Consider the following 23,805-nt stretch of genomic DNA (forward strand, 5'->3'; position numbering starts at 1 on the left):
TTCTTCTCTACCAAAGTAATTAAGTTTCCTCTCTTCTAACAAAATATCATTTCCATTTGTAATTAGTTTAGGATTGGATTTGATGATATTCACTTCATTGCATCACATCAATGAAGGAAGGACACATTTCATGTTGCACATATAGTGCCGAAACCTCTTAAGTTTGTACAAACATCAGGTTGATAATCAAAGTTGGTATCCTTGGGAGTTTCATCATTCTTGTTGCAATACTAGGGCTTATCACTCATAACATGAAATGACAATGGTTGGAGCATCAAATTTTATGTCTTCAAAGAATAGGTGTATATGGTAGTATTGTCTCAAAAGAATAATAATGTGTATCATAGGTCAACTAGTGCGTGTAACTACAATTTTATCATTATTACATACTTCAACCATGGAATTATTTACCAATGGTTAAGTTTTCATTATATGGGTTGATACATAATTGCAGTACTATAACATCTATACTCTTAACACATTGAGTACCACCAAAGTGTGATTTAATAGCACATCATAGAAATTACAATTTTACCTTTTTATGCATAGTACCATGGAGGATGTTAGTATCCTAATAAGTCTCCTTGAAATAGTAATTGTACTATATGTGATCCTATTACGCTAGTGTGGGGCATATCCTAGTCATATTTAACACTTCCCATATTCATTACCTCAAATTTCCATTCCACTCATAAAAATTATGTTTGGGTGGTCATATTTGACTTGTCAGATGCCATCTAGTTAAGGTTAGCCAACAACAAATAAGGACTGAAATAAATCTAAGTGATAGAAAATCCAAACATGGCTAGAGGTGACTAAAAATAAAACCAAATAAAAATGAAGGAACAGGGGAAATAAATAAAGCTTCTAGGTTGTAACTCTAATCAAAATCTCTTCGAAAGCTATATGGATTCGTTGAAAAGGCTAGGTCCCATATGTTGATCAATATATAAGTAAAATAGACTTGAGAAATAAATTGAAATAAAAATGAAAGAAAAGGAAAAATAAATAAAGTGTGTGGGTTGTAGCTCTAATCCAAACTCTATAAAGGCTTGCATATTCAAGTATTGAAGATTTAATGTTGTCGAAATCTAGTTAGACTAGTAAGAAAGAACATCGTCATCAATAAGACATAGAGAGTGATTATTGAAAACTTGTGTTTCCATTTTCAAAACTTATCTATTATTTTTCAGATTTCTCTAACATATTGATCCTAGAAAATATTTTACCCCATGAATTATGAATTATAAAAGGAGTAAGTGTTTCTCCCCATGGTAAGACTTAGGAAAATTGCATTGACTTCAATTTTGCCAATGTTAGGACTAAATGATTTGTAAAAGGGATAAAACCAACACTATAAATGTGTTTTACATTGAGCAAAGTGCACCATTTCTCGTGAAACATGATCCATGGCACCTCATTGGGATTCTTGTATCTCCATTCATTCATATATATGGAAATTGTGATCTATAACTCCTACCTTGGGATCCATGTACATTATTGGGATACATTTAGGGTATTTCACAATCAACACACTTCATCATATTTTCCACATGGAAAACTTCAATTAGGGGAGTTTAATTAGTTGGATCAAATTAATCCATTCATGAAACTTTTTCATAGCATTGACTAGACATGGGATGTTGTTTAGGTAATTGAGGACTTGGTCTAGGTTGTTACATAATGCTACATATTATTATATGTTATATGTTTTGAAATAGGTTACTGTAATTTGTTACACTTGGTTGAGTTAGCTATATCCAATTAAGGACATTGAACACCTTAGGTAGTGTTTCATACGTAGAAGTAGGAACCTATGTTTAGTTACAAAAATTAACGTGATGACAACGACCCTGACTTCATAGTCTTTTTATTGGTTTATATGGCCCTAGTTTTTTGAGAGATAGTTTCATGAAATCATGGTTTTCATACATTTTTTGCACTATATTTTCTTGGGGTGTTCTTCAAATAAATATGGAACAAATGTCGTCATGTAAACATAAAAGTTTAGAGATTTCTAGACATGCTACAATTTTGGGAGGAAAATATTTTTCACTAAAACAGTGTTACTTTTCAAGCTAGAAATATATTTCCATAACTTAACAATTGTAACTAGTATTTCACAAATTTTTTGTAAGATTTATTCCAAATGGTGTCCTTTATCCCTAAGATTTCGTCCCAAAATTGGGGTCTACTTAGAATTAGGTAAACATTTATATTTAGTCAAATAAAATAAATAACTAACAGTTATAACTAGTTAAAAAAATTCACTTGGTCAAATAAAATAAATAAATAATTCCATGGTGTCATAACTTTTTTTTTTTAAATTAAGGAGAACATTAATTTCTTTTGGCTAATTTCCTTAAAAGTTAGTGGGTCCAAAAGAAATTATTTTTTGGAGAGGTTGGCCTTTCCTCATGAAGAATTAAATTTGACAAAGTCAATTCTAATGAAGAAAAACCCACAATGAATTAGTGTTGGTCATAAAATTTATTTTTTTAACAAAATTATGGAGAACATTAATTTCTCATGTTGGCCTAGTTGGTTACATAAAATTCCTTGGTCCAAAATAAATTAATTTTTCAATGTCCTAAATCAAGTGAAAAATCAAATTTTTAAAGAAAAAATGAACTTATGGACCAAAGTGGTTAACTTAAAAATGAAATTTTGAGGAAAAAAGAGTCAAAAAAATATTTTTTGGAGAAGCTAAAAAAAAAATTATTATGGAATTTGAATTTCTTCATCAAGGTCAAAGGACAAGATTTAATTTTGGCATGGATCAAACATCTAGCTACCATAAAGTTGAAATTGTTCAACCTTTTGGACATAGCCATTTTCCACTCTGAGGGGATCTAGATCTCTCTACTTTTGGGCCTAGAGGCGCTTTATAGCATACTATAGGGTTAGATATCACATAAAAATGTAAAGGTAAGACCTAGAGGTACTTTATAGCATAATATGGGGTTAGATATCGCATAAAAATGTAAAGGTAAATATAAACTTAAATGTAAATTGTAAAGGTAAATATAAACTTAAATGTAAACTTAAACGTTTAACATTTTTAATCTAATGTCATCAGTATTTATAAATCAAGACTCAAAAAAGAGTTTTTATTTAGGTGAAGCCTATGGGCCAAATACCATTTTAATACCATGGAGGTAAGGTAAATAAATAAAATATTTTTGATATTTTTTCCATAATTCAGGTTATATTTACCAACAAAGATTTTATTTAGTAACCCTATGGGCCGAATTATTTTTAATACCATGCAAAAAAACCATTATTAACCCTAACAATAATATCCATAAAAATAAATATGGCACATGGTATTGACCCATGGCATTGACCCATGGTATTGAGAACCAATGGTATTGACCCATGGCATTAAGGTGTAATGTATCATATTTAAAGTGGAATATTAAACCAACATAGATCCATAGAGAGTAAAGACTGATCTAGGATGGTTCTATAAGTTGACGGTGAAGGTGGTCATTGTAACATATGTGATCTAGATCACTTTATTTATCTAAATTAAAGAGATTTGATCGATAGATATGCTAATAAAGAACTTATTTTTGTAAATTTGTAAATAGACCTGGTAGTTTTAGTTTTGTAAATATTTTGTAAACCTTTTATCTATTAGTATTTTGTAAATATTTTTTTTAGTTGGATTGTGGGATCAGGCACTTGTGGTTGTGGTGTTGTCATGTGTCTTGAAATATGCAAACAATATCATCTTTGGTGGAATGGTGGCTCTAGATACAACACTAGAGCTAAGATTATTGCTTTGTGGGGGTTGATATGATGTGCACAATACAATAACTTCAACTTCAAATGGTTGAATATCTATGGGGATTCCAAAGCCCTTATTGATGTAATAAGGCAACTACTGAGTTCCTTCCCCATTTACTTTTATGTTGGCTTTGGAGGATCATGCACATTGTGGGATCTCTCACTGCATATTCCATCTCACATGTATCCCCAGAATGTAACATTGTTGACAGTCTATCTAAGGTTGGTTTAGGTGAATTATTTGGTTTCATGCATTACAGGTACATTATTCATAATACTGTGCAAGAGGAGGGCCTGCTCAACCTACCATGAATCAGTTTGACTCTTTTCACCTTGGTTGTTTGTGGGATTCCCAGTTTTCTATTTTCCACTTTTCTCTATTTTCTTCTTTTGTAAGCTTTGTATATATCCCATAGACTATATTTTGTTGATAGATATGGTATGGACTATATATTATATGATTTTGATGTTTTATACATATACTGGGCCCTTTCTTTCTTTTGGCTCACATTCTAATGAGGCTTTACTCAAATATATTGTTTTTATTTTATAGAGGCAACCTTTTTTCTTGTGGAAAAAAAAGAAGAATTAAGTATATATATATATATATATATATATATATATATATATATATATATATGTATGTTAGGTTTCTTTTTATTTTTCTGGCAGATCTTAAAGGGGAAATAAAAGGCTTCAACTTCCATCATTAAATCAATTTGTTTGTAGGTGGACCCATTCAAAAGCTGATAAGAAAATCAATTGTTTTTAATCCATTCACTCTACAGAAGCAGCCCAGGTTTGAAAATAATTTCTAACCCATTTCTTCCCTCAAAACCCAATTTTTTTAAAGGAAATTTATTTCAGACCTGCAAATTTTATTGGAATATTTTAGAAAAGTTTGTAGAAATTAACTTATGGATTAAAAAAAACTAAATCTATTTAGACAGAAGTATTTATAATTTTTGTGCAAAATAATTGAGGTTTTGGCCGCATCTAATATTATGTTCTTTTGGGGCCAAAGGAATAAATTCTTGGAGAAAAAGTAACCTTGAAACCCTTTCCTTCATTAAATTTAAAATGGATTTTCACACAACTTTCTTGCGAAATTATAGAGAACAAGATTTTTTCTTGGCCGGCAACTGATCTATTTGGCTCCCCTTTGGTGTATCCAAAAGAATTTTATGCTTTCATCTTTGCTCATGATATTAAAAGTATAACCCGTAGAAATTTTAAGCGATTCTCCGTTAAAAAATTGGCAAGAAACTAATCATTGGATGATTGTCCCTACTGACCATTTTGCTGGAGAAAGCCGCAGTCATTTTTGGAGAGCCGTAAGAGTCTCATTTCAGGCTTGGTTCTGAGATCTTGAAGACCCATTTGTCATTTGCATAGCCTCAAGCCTTTTTATGGAGCAGTATTTTCCTTGAACCAGAGTTCACAAGGTCCTTAAGGATTCTTTGGTGCGAAGCAATTCCAAATATTTCGCAGCAAAACAGTGAGCAATAATATATATATAGGAAAAAAACTTGAAGTTAATTCATGAGAAATTGATCGTTTATACACTTGGTAGGTTTTAGGTTTCCCAAGGTTCCTCTTAATCGTAGCCTATTCTCTCTTCTTTTGCACGTCACTTTTATAGTGTGCATTTTTGCTTAGGCGAAATCATTTAGCATTTGAATATTTTTTTTAACTACAAAATAATTATAAAAGGTTTTCAAGGTTTTCTCATTGATATCTTAAGAAGTGACATTTAAAATATATCTTTTAAGTTTTCTTTAAAATTACAACTTTCACATTGATATAGAGGATCCTCTTGTAATAAAATAGATTTTGATAGAGGGAGCTTGGGGTTTACTCTACTTTATCTCATTTTTCATTTATTTTTAATTTTTAATTTATTAACTTATAGCATCTAAGTGTTAGATTTAGATTTAATATTATTAGATAATAATTACTTGTTCTTACTCTTATCGAATTATATGGTGGATTTATTATATATTTAATGAAAATTGTATTTTAATAACTTGGCATAATTTGCTAATTCGTGTTTCCCTTAAAATTGTTTTATTTTGTCACATCAATTTTGCATTATCTGATTGAATAATTTTTCATTTTGTTTCATTAAATATGATGATAATGTCATGTTAATAAATTGAGTTGAAAGGGCTAAGAAATATTTTAGTCATATTAGACAATTTCACTTTCAATTTGTCAAATTGGGAATGTGTTTTTAGATACATTTAAATCACTTCACTTTTGAAGCATTATGATTTATCCCATTTGGGACATTTGTTTAACATTTTCATTTGTATTTAGATTTAACGTGCATCCTAAAATTGACCTCCAAGCATAAGCTTGGTTGAAAGAAAGATAGGGAAACCTTCTCCATCCATTTTCCAAGGTTCAACCCTTGCTCAACAATTAAAACGAGTGACTTTGTAGTTCTCTTGAAGACAATCCCTTGTAGTAACGGACTCACATGGGGTCTTTAGAAATAATAGGAGGTATCATGAGGCCTTCCTCTAACCTTCTTTCTACAACCTTTGGTGATACTTACTTTAAAACAACTTAGTAGAACTATTGCACTTAGAATAATCATATAATTAAAAATAACCAAAATGATTGCATTTCACCTAGATAGGTTTTGCATTCATATAACATTTTCTCAATGGGTTATTGTATCTAGAATTGTTAGTTTGTTCATGTGTTTGCAACTTTTATCTTTCATACTTGTACTTGTCTATATTATGCTTTGAATGTCATATCATCATTGGTAACCTTTATTTGAAATACAAGTCATTCATTATTGCAATTTTCTTATGAAGTATTTTTCTCATTTCTAATTGTTTATAATATTTTGTTTCATTGTACTAACTTTTTCTTCGCAACATTTCTTGCCTAGTAGCTTGACATATCATATATTTATATTATTGTGCAAGTATCTTTAATTTATTTCTACATTATACTAGTCCCTTATTGTTTCATCTTAAGTGTCATATTGATCTAATTGAGTCTATCACATTGCTCAATTTAGTCACATAACTTATTTCCTAGTCATAATTCAAGTTATTAAGATAAGTGATTTGTCTTGCCTCTTGATCTCCTAGATTTGTTTCACCAACAAGTTTCCCCTTAGCTTTCATCACCTTTAGGGATTACCCTCTTCACTTAGGGAGGAGAGAGTAAAAAGGAGTGAATAAAGATCACTGAAGACCCCTACTCTTAGCCTTGAGCTTTAACTGTACACTTTAGGCTGCAACAAACCATTAGAATATAAAAAAGCTAATAAAAAATGAAATAGTCTTTAATTTTAGAACTCAACATAATTTAATTTTTCTTATCCTTAGTGAGATCTTTTCCACATTAAGAATTAAATTAAGATTGAAAGAATTTGTCCCATGTTCTCTTTGGTCTTACCATCCCTCCTATGTGCCAAAGGAGAATTGCCTTGGGACTAGAAGAGATCACACCAAATGAAAGAAATAAATAATCAGGCTCATTGCCTTGTGGGCAAAGAGGCTACATTGTGAGAATGGTAGGTAGCAAGCCAAATTGGTTTATGTAGTAATTACGGGTAGGCTTACAACTATTTTGTTTATTATTTTATAGTGTTTGGGTTTCATTTCTTAAATCAAGAGTATTTCAATTATTACAAAATCTATTTTAATTCACCTCTCTTAAGAAAGGAGATGCTTGGAATTACATCAGCTGAATCAAAATTTTGGTAAGAAAAGTTGTAGAAATAAATACATTCAAATTCCAATCAAATGAAAACCTATGGGTCTAACGAGATTAGCCAGAAATGGAAATTTCCTAGCATTTGCAGCGGCAATGGATTTACCTTTCAGGGCACAGTTGAAATCTTTGTAGGGTTTACTGTCTCACACAACCTTTTTGTACGCGTGGCATATTAGTATTTTCCTTCCCCATATCATCTTGTCATGCACCCATGCATTGATGAAAATAATAGCCCAATTGAAGAAATGGGTTATACAAATCTAATGCTTGGCAAAAACAAACAAACATGGATTATGAAAAATATAAACCCGCTAAATACAGTGGTGGAAGAGAGAAAAAGGACTATTTAAACATGAAAACAATATATAAAACATGATCCACTATGAACCTCTATGAAAGTCGCGCGACCACCAACTCTGAAAACTTTGAAGTTTCCACTCAGTAATATAGTAATAGCAATTTCCAAACTAGATCATAGTCTATAAACTCTTTTTATGATCATGTTTGCAGTCTTCTTGCCCTTTTTCATGACTATATTTATCTGGTTTATATTATGTACGATCCATGTCTGTTTACATTTAACTAGTGGCATATTTGTATAACCTATTTTTTCAATTGGGCTATCATTTTCCTCGATGCATGGGCATGTGACAAAACAATATGGAGAAAAATGAAGCAAATATACTATTAAGTCCTATAAACATTTCAAGAGTTCGCCAAAGGAAAATCCACTGAAGCTGCATATGATAAGAAAATTGGCATTTCTGCCTCTTCTCATGTAGGTCTACAAGTTTTGATTTTGCTCCTATTTATATTTATTTATTTTCTACAATTTTTTTGGTCAAAATCTCTATTTAGCTCATGTAATTGTAGGCATTTTCTCCCATTTCTATTTATTTAGTTCTTACAATTTTTGTAGTCAAAATTTGGATTTAACTTATATAAGTGTAGGCATTTGTTTTCTTAGAAAAAGATATTTGGAGACTCGGTAATAATTGAAATGATTCTATGATTTAAGAAACCAGAGTGATCACTACAATATGCTACAAAAGATATTGGCTGCCTAACCTCCGCACCTTGAAGCCATTGACCAATTACTTGATTACTTGTCAATTTTCCAAAACACAAAGCTGATTGATTTTATGTGACATTTGGCCAAAAGTTTGCTATAGAAAGGATAGTGTGTGGAGGGGCCAAAGCGGGATAATAAATGTTCTAATAAGATGGAAACTTGAACCATTAATAATACAAATATATCACAACTCAAATTTATACGTTAAATATTTGTGTTAAATAAAGTGAAAAATAGGGTTTTGCATTTTAAGCTACATGGAAGTTTGCCAGTGTGCAAAAGATGTGTAAGACTTCTAAAATGTTTGTGAAAGTGTGGAAGTGGAGTTAAAATGGTTTTCCCACACATATAGCCCTTCCAAGAATCTTCTATTTTGGAGAGTGAAAATTTAAAATCCTTTCACCCTCGCGAGTCTAGTTAAAAAGCTTATTTTAAAATGTGAATTGAAGATTAATTCCAAAGTTTGGATATTAATTTTAAAATTTTAATTTTTAAGTTAGCTTCTAACAATAGAAAATTAAATTATGATTGTTAGGAGAGGCCTTCTACATCCAAGTTTAGGGTTGATGTGAGAGCCTTATATGGGTGAGGGTTAGATGGGTTATAGTTAGATGTGATATGTTATATGTGTAAGTGTTAGTTAAGTGAGTGTTAGTGTAGTGAAAATAATAATATTACTACAACAAAATCAATAGTTAAACTATTTTTAATGGAGCTTATGCCATATTTACCAAATTACCAAAAAACATGCATAACTCCAAGGTAAATTGAAGTTTCTAATTAATAGCCTTGAAGAAATTGAAATGGATATAAATAATATTTACCATGGATATTATTAACTTCTAAATAGGTGGTTTTACTATATCATCGGCCAATACCACAAAGAGGGAGGGAGATAGGGAGAGAGTATGGAAAAAAATAATAATACCATGGGATAATACCATGGTTTATCAACACCATGGGCCATCTAGGATTTTTATTATTATGTTATGGATCTAGGCTTTTAATTATTATTTTACAATACCATCGGCCAATACCATGGCCATTGGATTATTAATACCACATGGCCAAAATCCATAACTTATTTCAAAATCAAAATATTTTACAGATACTTTATTTTAAATTAATTTTATAATTAATTGGTTATAACTACCTTTAAGGTATCTCTAAACCCACCATGCTAACTACTACTAAAAACATTCCCATAGAGATTAATAATGAGAATACTTTTATATATAAAAATATGAAATTTATATAATATAAATACTATTATAAAGAACTACGAAAGATTCAATGTAACCAAAGATCCAAGCAAAGAGAGAAATAAAAGTGACTAAGAATGATAGAGGAAAGACAATACATGATTATTTTAAGTTTTTAATTTTTATATTTTCTTTGACATGATTGATCCAAATATAGGTTTAATATTTTACAACCAATTAAGTTTTTTTTTAATTTAGATACTTTCTTAAATAAAATACAATGGGATCATATTTAAGAGAGAGACGGTGAGGTGGAGGGGGAATAGAGTGGTGGGAGAGACATAGAGGTGGGACAGACACAGAGAGTGGAAGGAAGAGAGAGAGGAGGGAGGAGAGAGGAGGAGAGAGGGAGGGAGAGAGATGAATTTGGAGGGGGAAAGAGAGGAAGGGAAGAACAATTAAATTGAGAGATATAGGTGGAGAGAGAAAGGGAGTGACAAGGGAGAGATGAAGATGGAATGAGGGAGAGAGGAGACTAGGAAAGGGAGAGAAAAGGATAGGATACACATAGGGAAAGAAGGGGAAGAGAGAGATAGCACTACTACACCAAGGGCATTTTTTAGACATTCTTTTAAGACAAAAGAAATCTTTTTCCTTAAAAAGGTGACTTTTTATTTTAATTAGTTTACATTAAAATTTAATATCAATTGAATTGTGTTAAATATAAAGTTTAAGACAAAAACAATTTGAGGAAAAAATATTTTAAGACAAAAATTTATATTTAACACAAAAACAACTTAAGACAAATATATTTTAAGACAAAATTTTAAATCTAAGACAAAAACAGTTTAAGACGAAAATATTTTAAGACAAAACTTTATATTTAAGACAAAAACAGATTGAGAAAAAAATATTTTAAGACAACTTTATATTTCAAACAATGGCCATTTAATACGAAAACCATTTAAGACAATTAACAATTAAGAAAAAAACATATCAATTTAAGAAAATATTATCTAACAACTACAAAATTGACTCTAATAGTGCACCCTAAGTCCGCCATATTACGGGCTACTACTATATCACGCTTATACCAACATTGCTATTTCACTTTCCAGTCATGTTATATTATATCAAGACAATGTCTTGTTGGGCTCTTCGTTTTGTGGGGGTAGCCAACTGTGAAGAACGTGAAAATTTTCACTGACAAGATTTCCCATACATTAATTACTCTTTCGTCCCTTCAATCTCTGTTGATATGATTAGAGACAACTTGTATGTATTTACATTCAACACTGCTACACTGAGGGGAATTTTATGAGACAAAATAAACCTTTTGTCTTTAAATTTTCAATATGATGTGCTAGTAGAAAACGTAGAGGATTAGGGATTTGTCTTTACGCTATTGATGGGTTCTTCGGGAAGTATAGCGATCGAGGTTGAAAAAATTAATGGGATTTAGGGTGATGGAGGCTAACAACGGAGGTGTACATTGTGAGAGGAGTGATGGAGGCACTTTCAATGAATGTGGGTAGGTGGTAACATAGTTGAACTACATTTCAGGGTCTCCATTGATTATGTTTTGATATGCTTTGTTTGAATGTTTTATTTATTTTGAACGCTACTTATATCCATTGGTTGTTGTTATTAGCACATTGTTGTGTTAGATTCACAACATGGATTAAATTCACCTAAAGGATTGTTGAAAAATGCAGCAAGAAATTCTTAATTTGATTTTGCCTTGATTAAATTGAGAAAATTTGAAATTCCACATCAGCAGACAACTTGGATGCAATTAGCTTGTATGACATGGCTTGTGCCACCCATTTTACTCAATAAATTCGAGTTGGAGGAGTTAGAGTTTAGTTAAGCATGTGCGATTGCTAATTTGTAGCAATCAAAGTCAATTATCTCAAGTTGTTTTCAAATAAACGAGTTCCAAGTGTTGGAGGAACTAGTGGAAGGCTAGTTGTGCAGTGGGAATTCAGTCAAATGTAGTGATCATCAAGTTAACTTATCAATGAGCCCAAAATATCTAGTGCATGCAAAGAATTCGAGTTTCCCAACTATGGTGGAGATTCCAAGGGAGTGTAGAATTACTTGTAGACTAGTCTTGAGTGTACAAGTGTTGCATGCAGTCACATGATCAACCTTAGGAATTACGCAATCCATTTTGGAAAAGAAACTAAATAACAGGGGCCTACTTTCTAAGTAATTGCACAAGGAAATAAGGTCTCAAGCAAAGGCATAAATTGACAAAGTTTGGGTTTGAGCTTCTTAGTGCACAGAGAGATAAGCTATTCACTTATAGCTTGTGCACAATTGAGTAAAGAAATTGCAATACATCTATATTCATCATATTGATGCAAGAAGGCATTGGAGTTTTTAGCAGATTTCTTCCCCAAGAAAATTATTGTGTGCATGTGTTTTATTTCTTATTGCATGTCTGAATTTTTTGTTCTAAATTATGAATCAACTTCTGTAGAGCAGTAGAGTAGGTTTGTGTCTTATGATTTTGAAAAAACTTCATGAGAAGTTGCAAATCTACACCATAATTTATACATCGTATCATAGCAGGATTCACATTAGTGCAGGAATTTCGAATTTGTTTCTCAAGAGGTTCAGATTTGCAATTTAGTCTAGGAAGATCTCTTAAGAGCTGAGAAGATGACCTCCAATGAGCTGAGTCTAGAGTATGCCTTGGAAGCCAGATCTAATTTCATTGACTAGAAGGATTGCATGGAGGAGGTATTCGATGACAAAGGATTGGTAGAATACATCAAGAGAGATGTTACAAAAGGAGAAGAATCTGATGCCCAAAACCTTCCTCAGTGAAAGAAAGTTGTAGCCAAGGTGTAGAGAATAATATTGGAGGGAGTATAGGACAACATTTTCAGCAATCTCCATGTGAAGAAAAATCCTTATGCAATGTGGTAGGCACTAACAAATCTGTTCTAGAATAGTAGTGACCACAAAAAGTTGGGGCTGAAGGATAAACTTTGAAATATCAAGATGTAGAAGAATGACTTTATCCTTCAATATCTGAAGAGGTTCACACAAGTTTGTGATGAGCTTGCAGGAGTTGGTGTGACTGTTTCAAAGAATGATTTCGTAGGAATATCCCTTCTAGGCTTTCCCAAGAGTTGGCATAGCTATAAGTATTAAGTGATCGGGAGGGAGAAATTACCGAATAGGGAACACTTACGGTATGATTTGGTACTGGAGGAAATAAGGTAGAATACTAGAGATGGGACCTCATCCAAGGGCAAGGAAGAACAAAAATTTGAATTTGTTGGAAAGGGAAAGAAGGGAAAAGGGAAGAGATCTCAAACCAGACTAGAATCTAGCTAAGGAGGAAGGAGAAAGGTTTGTGAAAAATTAAGTGCTTCCATTGTCATGAATATACGCGTTGTACCATGAAGTGCCCACAGAAAAAGGCAAGAAAGAAGACCTTAGGAGGAGCAATGGGTGAAACCTTGGCTTCACAGTTCGTCCTCGACTTTACCATATCGCATGCATGTCCACCACAGTTATGGGGAGTGTGTGGTACTTGGGCTCAGATGCATTGTTCCACATGATCGGGTGTAGAGATTCTTTTAGTGACCTAGAGGAGAAAGATCTCCAGATGCACATTCAAGATCGAGGATAATAAAAGGTACAACATGATCATTATTGGTACACTCAACTTTTAGATGGAGTCATGATCCCCTCTCAGGGTCAAGGATGTCATGTTTGTCCTAGGCCTAAAGAAAAATCTCATCTCTATTGTAGTTTTGGAAGACCGTGGTTATGACGTGATCTTCAATAAGGAGAAACATTCCTGAGACACATATCCACGAGACAGGTGAACAATATTGAGGTTTGTATGAAGAATCTATATAAGTTAGATGTGTAAGATTGTGTTTCATTAAGCTAGGGCAACGATGTAGGTGAACTTTAGCACATAATACTTGGCAATTTTCATCATGGCACTTTGAATATTATACAAAAAATAACCACTAGGCTCCCTAAAAGAGTGCTTGAGTAGCAAGATTTATGCAAAGGATGTACTTTGGGGAAATACATAAAAATTGCATTCCATGATCGGGACAACAAAGCACATGTAGTCCAAGAAAGGATCCACTCTGATGTATGTGGACCTTTCTCGATAACCTCCACTGCCAGACACAATTATTTTCCTTTTTATTGACAACTTCTCACATAAGTGTTGGATCTATTCACACAGAAGAAATATGAGACATTCTCCAAATTCGTAGAAGTCAAGCCATTAGTTGAGAAAGAAACCAACAAGAAGGTGAACGATCTTTGGAGAAATATAGGAGGTGAGTATGTGTTGAATGAATTTAAAAGTTTATGTGTGAAAGAAGGCATTCGATGAGAGTGGAAAACACCCCACAACCTACATCAGAATGGGGTGGGTGAGAGAAAGAACTATAGCATTTTGGGAGCATTGAGGGTGATCTTGTGTGACCAAGGCCTACCTCTGCATTTATAGGTTGAGGCATGCAATACAATAGTTCGTTTACAAAACTAAAGTCCTCGTCTGATTCTACATGGAGAGTTATGATTTACTTGTGCAATATGCGAGGGAGAATGTGAGATATCCTTCAAATTTTCATAAGCAAAGGAGGTCATCTGAGAGGTACACTGGGTACATGGCTCTTATGACTGAGCTTATAGAGATTGAGGCATCCTATTTTTAGGAAGAAATAGAGCAACCTATATGGGTTGATGCAATGGTGGAGGAATACAAATCCATTATAAAGAATAGTCTTTTGGGAAAGGTCCCAAGACTAGCATATAAATCAATAGTGGGTTTGAGATGGATCTTCAAGGTGTAGCAGGAAACAAATGAAAACATAGAGAAGTATAAGGCCAAATTTTTGGCCAAGGGTTACTCTCAAGTTGAGGGAATTGACTATGAGGAGAACTTCTCTAATGTAGCAAGGTACTCATCCATTAGGTCAATTCTTGGTCAGGCTACATAGATGGGGTGGAATATCCACTAGATGGGTGTAAAATTAACGTTTATCAATGAGGTTATTAAGGAGGAGTTGTACATAGAGTAACAAAAACGTTGTGAGACATTTGATCAAGAGTCTCATGTGTGCAGACTCAAGTGAGCACTATACGATATCAAACAAGCATCTCGTGCTTGGTACATCAAGATCAATAGTTATCTCACTGGTTTGGGCTTCACCATAAGTGAAGAGGATGTATACCTCGTCACATATGGATAGAAGGTAAATTTCTTATTATTTCCTTATATGTTGATGATTTTATTTTAACTAGTTATGAGTAGTTGATCATATCTTGCAAGGAGGACCTTGCAAGGGAATTTGAAATGAAGGACATGGGTCTCATTAACTACTTTCTCGAGTTGGAAATATGGAAAGGTGATGGGGAATTGTTTGTCTCTCAGGGAATGTATGCAAATGAGATACTGCAGAGGTTCTACATGGAGAGTTATAAACCAATGGAGACAACTCTAATTAACAACTATAGGAAGGAGGATGCCACTTCAAGTGAAATGGATGCTACCATTTATCGGCAGCTAGTGGGTCCACTCATGTATCTTGTGAACATTTGACAAGATATGTGTTGTGCAGTCAACCAAATAAGCCAAGCTATGGTTAGGTAAACCAAACTATTTTGGAAGGAAACTAAGCATGTTTTATGATACCTCAGAGGCACTACCCATTTTGGACTATGGTAGAGATGAGCAGAGGTAGTGAATTTGTGCGGCTTGATAGATGTAGATTAAGCATGAAGTCCATCAGACCTAAAGAGTACATCAATTGGAATTTTCAGTGTTGGGTCCATAGTTATTTCTTGCTATGACAGGAAGCAAAGGTATGTGGTGCTCAGTAAGACAAAGGCATAATACATGGCTACAAGTGAAGCAACACGTGAGGCGATATGGGTGAGAAGGATACTTGTTTGACTATTTGGTTAGATCATGGATCCAATTGTGATAATCAGAGTTGCATCAATCTCTCTGAGAATCATGTATTTCATGATCGATAAAAGCATATAGATATCCAGTATCACCATTTATGGGACTATGTCTAGAGGTAGATGATGTTTCTACACTCCATTCTGATAGACGAGCAAGATGTTAACCATTTGATAAAAGCTTTGTCGAGAGGGACGTTCGAGTTCCATAGGTGAAGGATAGGGGTGGTTAACAATCCCTTTCCCGCAAAGAGGGAGTTATCAAAGGTGCAGTAAGAAATTCTCAATTTTATTTTTCTTTGATTAAATTGAGAAAATATGAATTTCCACATCAACGGAGAACTTGGATGCAGTTGAATTGTGTGACATGGCTTATGTCACCCAGTTTACTCAGTAAATTCAAGTTGGAGGAGTTAGAGTTTAGTTAAGCATGTATGATTGCTAATTTGTAGGAATGAAATTAAGTTATCTCAAGTTGTTTTCAGTTAAACTAGTTCCAACTACTTGAGTAACTAGTGGAAGGCCAACTGTGCAGTGGGAATTCAGTCAAACTCATTGATCATCCATTTAACTCATCAATCAACCCAAAATATCTAGTGCATGGAGAATTTGAGTTCACCAGCTGTGGTAGAGATTCCAAGGTAGTGTAACATCAATTGTAGACTATTATTGAGTGTACACATCTTGCATGCAGTCAGATGATCAACCTTGGGAATTGTGCAATCCATGTTATAAAAATTCCTAAATAATAGTGCCTAATTTCTTAAGGAATTGCACAAGGAAATATGTGCTCAGGAAGAGTTAGAAATTTACTAGGTCTTAGTCAGAGCTTCTTAGTGAGCGAAGAGACATGTTATGCACTTGTAGGTTTTGCTCAATTGAGTAATGAAATTGTAATACATTTCTATTCATAATATTAATGCAAGAATACATTGTGGTTTTTAGCATATTACTTTCCCCAGGAAGCATTTTGTGTGCATGTGTGTTATTTCTTATTGCATTTATGAAATTTTTGTTCTAAATTGTGAATTAACCTCCATAGAGCAGTAGAGTAGGTTTGTGTCTTGTGATTTTGATTAAAAATTAATGAGTAGTTGCAAATCTACAACATTATTTCTACAAGGATGGTGGAGGCAAGTTATAAAATATTCCTTAGTAGACAATATGCCTACTTCAAAATATGTATGAAAACTTTTTACGAGAAGCAAACATTTAGGATAAAAGATTAGATTGTGGAAGAATTAGTCACAAAATTCACAAGAGTCGTAATTTTGGTTATAGTTGTGGAGGTAGATTGATTAAATGTAATTTTGGCTGCAGGTGTGTAGGTAAACAAGTCACAGTTACTCTGATTTATGTCGATGATGTGTTACTCTTTGATAGATTGACCTCTTTTCATCGGTCTTTGGACCCCTTATGAATAATATATCTCATATGATTTCTGCTTACCCAGATGATGCTTTGGTACTGGAGATTTATCATATTTTTGGTGTTATATGCACTGCATTGGATGAAGATTTTAAATATCTTAGATATATGATCCAACCTAATTGTTATGGAATTAAGGATTGGAGTTGACTTATAGAGAAAATCCGTTGTAAACTTTTATGATGGGCACACAGGTGGCTCCCCTTAGGAGGAGAGTTGACTCTACTTCGAGTAGTCCTTCATAGTATCTCTGTATATTGGCTTCATATTTTCGCTCTTCCTAGGAATATCATTAAATGTATCTTTCCTACTTCATCTTGGCATGGGACAATTTGTCGTAAAGGATATAGTGGGACTGGTTATTTTTAATTCTATATGGAGGCAATGGTTGACCGAACTCATCTATTTCTTTGATTCTCCTTAGCAAAATCAATTTCAAATGGTGTATTTAATGTGTTTCATTTACAAGCAGATTATAACTACTCTTTTGTGGTTGATTGTATTTGGTATTGGATTATTGAATATAAAACACTTGGAACAATTCCAATATACATTAGGGTTTCGACCCAAAGAATGCATTACTGTCCCAAGCTTCTTTTTCGTGATACATCCACCTCCATACTTTTCAAACAAGCTAAAAACCTCCTTGAACTCTGACATGATCTCCATTGCATATTCCTTTAGTAGATAAAACCCCTCTGTCATTTTCTAACCATGCCAATCTGCCCTGCATCCCATATTCTCTCATGAGTCCTGTTTAAACCACTATTTCATTCAAGGATGGGGATTTTGATTCGTAGTCTAACCATATTTGTTAGATACTTTCCACCTTTTCTTGCTTATTGTTTCTTGAGTTGGCCTCCTCTAAATATGCCCTACTATCCTTAAATTATTTGAAAGGTATCCTTTGGTTTCTAACCCAATTTTACTCATCCAAAAGAAGCAAGAAATAGGTTGTGAACATCATCAAGAAGTCAAGGTGATCTCCCTCTAAGACAAGGATCACTATTTGAAGGAATACATCTTCTTCAAGAAGAAATATTCTATTATCATATCATCGTCAAAAGCAAGAAAGAAGCAACTTGAAGATATTATCATCAAGGAATATCTTCACAAGAAATTATCTTTATGCCCACATATCAATCTATCAAAATGTATTTTTGCGAGGAGACCAATAGGTTGGTTGGGTCATTAAAATTTATTGCATGGAACAACAAACCTCCAAAAGAAGAATCTCACTCTCTTAAAAAGTACATGAAACGGGAAGTAAGGGCTCAAAGGATTCTTGTAGAATCCATCAAGGATCCCCTCATTCCCTATGTATCAAAACTAGAAATATCAAAAGAATTATATGACAAACTTGTAGAATTGTTCTCTGTAATCTTTGTAGGAGAAGTGATCTCGTTAAGGAAAGAACTCTACAAGATGAAGATATCAAAAGAAGAAGGAATGCCCTCTACTATATGAGGGTGTTAGAAATAAGACACCAACTCCATGAGTTGGGAGAAATAATGTCTGACAAGGAAATGACTATCATAGTGCTCAATGCACTACTAGAGGAATGGAGCAACTTCACATCAAGCATCTATGGGGATAAGGAAGCTACTCCATTCAATGAGCTATGGTCATTATGCAAAATGGAAGAAACTAGGTTGAAGGAAAAAATTGATGTAGTATCAAGTTAGCAAAAGATACACCAAAATTCTGAGATTTAAAATCTCTCAAAATTGCAAAGCTATTGGCATATTTGTGTTGCAAGGGCTTTTATTGTTTTATTACTTTGGGTCTGAATTTAATGTAAATATAGCTATTGCGTTTTCAACCATTCCATTCAAAAGTATCATTTTCAATTTACTAAGATTTGTGATAGCTTTGTAAAGTGCTTTTTTAAAATTTAGTTTCAGAGTGATTTTGATATAATTTCAATTGTGATTTAATTTGGATGTATTTTTATTTTAACTCTTTAATTCAAAATTGTATTGTAATTATAAATGAGCTAAAGCTATTAAAAATTACATGTTATTGATATTTTATTTTCGTTAAAGCAAATTTGATTTTAAAAACTTAAAATTGAATTTCCATGTCATAATATGTAATCCATTCAAAATATTTTAAAATTAAAAAGACATACAAGCACCTAATATGACATGGAAAATTTTAATTATCTAATTTGGGTATAGTTGAATTTTTTTAATAATATGGTTTACCTACCTTAAACATGAATGGTGCTGAAATGACATAAAACTATATTAAATATTAAAAATAAAATTAATATTTAAGGAAGAGTAAATCATTGGTTGATTATTAATTAGAGAAAAAAATTTAAAATTCCTAATTCATCTACTATTAATAATATAATTTTCTATACACAAACATTTAGAAACATAATTCATAAATTAGAAATATTTTAAATATTATCTTTTTTCACGTTTAAGAAAACTACCACTTTCCATTTCCATTTATTGAGATTTTACATTTAATTTTGATACTCTTTCTTTCTTTCTTTTTATGTTTTAGAAATTTATTAATAATATAATATTTTATATAATATTGACGATTTATTTTTCTATCCACAAATATTTAGAAACATAATTCATAAAATTAGTAATATTTTTAAATTTTTAAATATTTATCAAATAAAATTAATATTTAAGGAAGGTAAATCATGGGTTGATTATTAATTAGAGAAAAAGATTTAAAATTTCTATGTCATAAAATATTAATAATATATTTTTCTATGCACAAACATTTAGAAACATAATTTGTAAACTTAGAAATGTTTGAAATATTAATATTTTTCAGAAAACTACCATCTTCCATTTCCATTTATTGATATTTTACATTTAATTTTGATACTGTTTCTTTTTTTCTTTTTATGTTTTAGAAATTTATTAATAATATAATATTTTATATAATATTAATAATATATTTTTCTATCCACAAATATTTAGAAACATAATTCATAAAATTAGTAACATTTTTAAAATTTTAAATGTTTATCTTTTTTCAAGAACTTTCATTTGCATTGTTTTTTCAAGATTTACTACGTTTCAAGGTTTCTTAAGATTTCAAAATTTATGATTCTTCTCTCACCTTATAATTTTCAAAGCACTTGGCCAATACGGAGGAAGCAAGGAATTTTGAACCAAAATCATAGCAGTACGACATTTTATTTTAAGAGATTTATGGCTTTTCATTTTAAGATTTGTTTTTTCAAGATTTACGACTTTTCACTATTTTTTAAAATTTCAAAATTTATGATGCTTCTCTCACATTATAATTTTCAAATTATAGGTGATTCTAGGGCACTAGGCTCTTCTGGATTCTACATGGAGGAAGCAAGGAATTTTGAATATTAGAGGAATATGAGAAATTATTTTTAAGAGATTTAATGCTTTTCATTTTAAGAATTTTTTTTCAAGATTTCAAAATTTATGATGCTTCTCTCACTTGGCTATTATGGATTCTACGACACTTGGCTATTCTGGATTCTATACAGAGGAAGCAAGGAATTTTGAACCAGAATCTGAGGAATATGAGAATTTTTTTCAAAGAGATTTACCACCTTTCATTTTAAGATTTGTTTCCAAGATTTACAACTTTTCACTGTTTTTTAAGATTTCAAAATTGATGGTGCTTCTCTCACCTTATAATTTTCAATGTACAGGTGATTCTACAGTACTTGGCTATATTTAATGACACTTCACTATTCTAGATTCTACACAGAGGAGGCAAGGAAATTTGAACCAGAATCAAAGGAATATGAGATTTTTTTAAAGAGATTTACCACTTTTCATTTTAGATTTTTTTTCAAGATTTACTGCTTTTCAAGGAATTTTGAACCAAAATCAGAGGAATATGAGAAACTTTCAAAGGGACTCTCTAGCAGGCAATTGAAATTAGGATCGAATTATTATTAATTTAGATAAGTATTATTATTTGTAAAACTTAATTGTTGTTTTAATCATGTAAACTTATTCTCAATAATAATAATAATTGAAAATTATATATATAACATGATATAAATATATATTAATATAAATGGTTATATAATATAAGAGACCTTCATATTGCACCACAAAAGGAATCTCAAGTATCCTCATTACATATGGCAAAAACCGGGGAGAGGGTTTGTGATGACTATCTTAAAAAGAATTAACATGTTCATTAGCTATTAGTTTAAAAAATGTGAAAAGACAAACAATTTTTGATAATAAAATATTTTCAATTCAAATATTTGGAAAAATTTATTTCATGATGTTATTTTTTGTGCGTATTTGTTTTTATATTAAAAAAAGAGATATTGTTAAAACAAATGTTACGAATTTTAATAATTTTTTACCAATGACTAAATTCATTTCTTATATTTAGGAGTTGATATGATAGATTTGTCCCTTATATTTAGGAATTTATATAATAAATTTGAAACAATATATTAAATTTTGAAGTACCAATTTTTATTAAATCTTTTGTTAATAAACTAATTTAAATATAAAATATATATAGAGTTATTTTGATAAAAGTGACATTTATTTGGGTGATTTTGGTAAAAGTAAAAGAATAAAAAGGAAATATTAAAAAATAGTCTATATGACATTATTTTATTAATTTCTTAATTTTTTCTTAGGTGATTATTTTTGAGTTGAATTTTCCTTTAAGTGAATTTTAATTGTATTATTATTTTGTTTAACCAAATTTGTTTTAATACTATTATTTTGTTGAATTGAGGCTTATGTGATCCATAATAGTTATAAGTAGAACTTCGGTGTAAATCACATAAAGAAAGACCTTTGTCGACGCGTTTTGAACCAACCAATGTGGTTCATCATCAGGACAAGTTGAAGAAACAAATCCAACTTCACATGTTAAATAGTCTTAGCAGAGCCTCCAACGGCTATCTTGCCCAATGGCTAATTTTGACTTAGGGACCAGAGTCAAAAATTTAGTTATCATAGGTGACCATACCTTAAAATATATATAAAAAATTATATACATGAAATAATTTTAGATGATGTTTACATTATTATTTAGTTAAAAAGGTATAATATAATATTTAAAAATTGTAATTTAAATAGGAATTAGTTAAATTGAAGACCTAACTTTTTTATATATATAAATATATATAAGGTAATTTCAAGATGATATTTAGTTAGAAGAATTATATAATGGAAAAAAAAAATAAAAAAAAAATAAATAAATAAAATAAAAATCAATAAATAAATTAAAAATAAACAACAAAAATTAAAATAAAATAAATTCAAAAATAAATAAAAAATAAAAAATAAATACAAATAATATATATATATATATATATATATATATATATATATATAAATAAATAAATAAATATAAATATATATAATAATATATATATATATATATATATATAGTAGTTGCGATTATAAATACTAATATCTATCAGGAACAAATAAAAAGAAAGAGTGACCCAACATAAAAAGAAGGAGAAGGACTGGAAAAAGTCCAGAGCGAAAAAGATGAAGGGGGGGGGGGGAGAGAAAAGAAAGATTAAGACGAAGGGCAGGGATCCACCATCTACTGATCTTCCAGCCATCATCTCTGTTGAGATTGCCAGGCCTTCTTTCGATCTCAATAGCTTCCCTGATTTTATGATGATGGAACTGAGCAACTTTGGCAACAACCTTGGCCTCCTCTATACACACTTGATGCTTTGTCTTTTCCACATGTTCTGCTAACACTGAAGACCTTGTTCTCCCATGTCTTAGGTCAGCTGCATGTTTGTTGATCCTCTAATGGATGGAGCGCCCTGTTTCCCCGATATAGGGGGTCCGACAAGAACAAGGGATCAAGTAGACCCTCTGTGTTCGGGAAGAAAACGCATACTAAGCAATATCTTCATGTTGATTCCCATCGTTTCCCTGCTCAGAAGATGGGTGTTCTTAACACCCTCGCTACTCGTGCCCTTAGGATTTCTGATAATGAGAGCTTTGATAAGGAGAGATCCCATCTCCTTGATGTCTTTGTGGAGAATGGATATAGTAGGCACCTAGGTCAGAAGGCTTTCCTTAAAGCCTCTAAAAATGTGGTAATTAAGAAACAACCAAAGGAGTGCCGACTAGGTGTCCATCTTCCCTATGTCCAAGGAACCACGGACAAGATTGCTCGGATCCTTAAGAGGTATGATATTCCCTCAAAATTTAGGCCCCTCAACACCATTCATAATTCCCTCTGATCTGTGAAAGATCCCGTTAACCCTAAGGACATGAAGGGGGTCTACTTGATCCCTTGTTCTTGTGGGACCCCCTATATCGGGGAAACAGGGTGCTCCATCCATCAGAGGATCAGCGAACATGCAGCTGACCTAAGACATGGGAGAACCAAGTCTTCAACATTAGCAGAACATGTGGAAAAGACCAATCATCAAGTGTGTATAGAGGAGGCCAAGGTTGTTGCCAAAGTTGCTCAGTTCCATCATCGTAAATTCAGGGAAGCTATTGAGATCGAAAGAAGGCCTAACAATCTCAATAGAGATGACGGCTGGAAGATCAGTAGATGTTGGATCCCTGCCCTTTCGTCTTAATCTTTCTTTTCTTGCCCCCCCCCCCCCCCTTCATCTTTTTCGCTCTGGACTTTTTC

This window comes from Pinus tabuliformis, chromosome 8, assembly GCF_031772625.1.
Source record: "Pinus tabuliformis cultivar Carrire ecotype Pingquan chromosome 8, CPIR1, whole genome shotgun sequence".
Taxonomy (NCBI): domain Eukaryota; kingdom Viridiplantae; phylum Streptophyta; class Pinopsida; order Pinales; family Pinaceae; genus Pinus; species Pinus tabuliformis.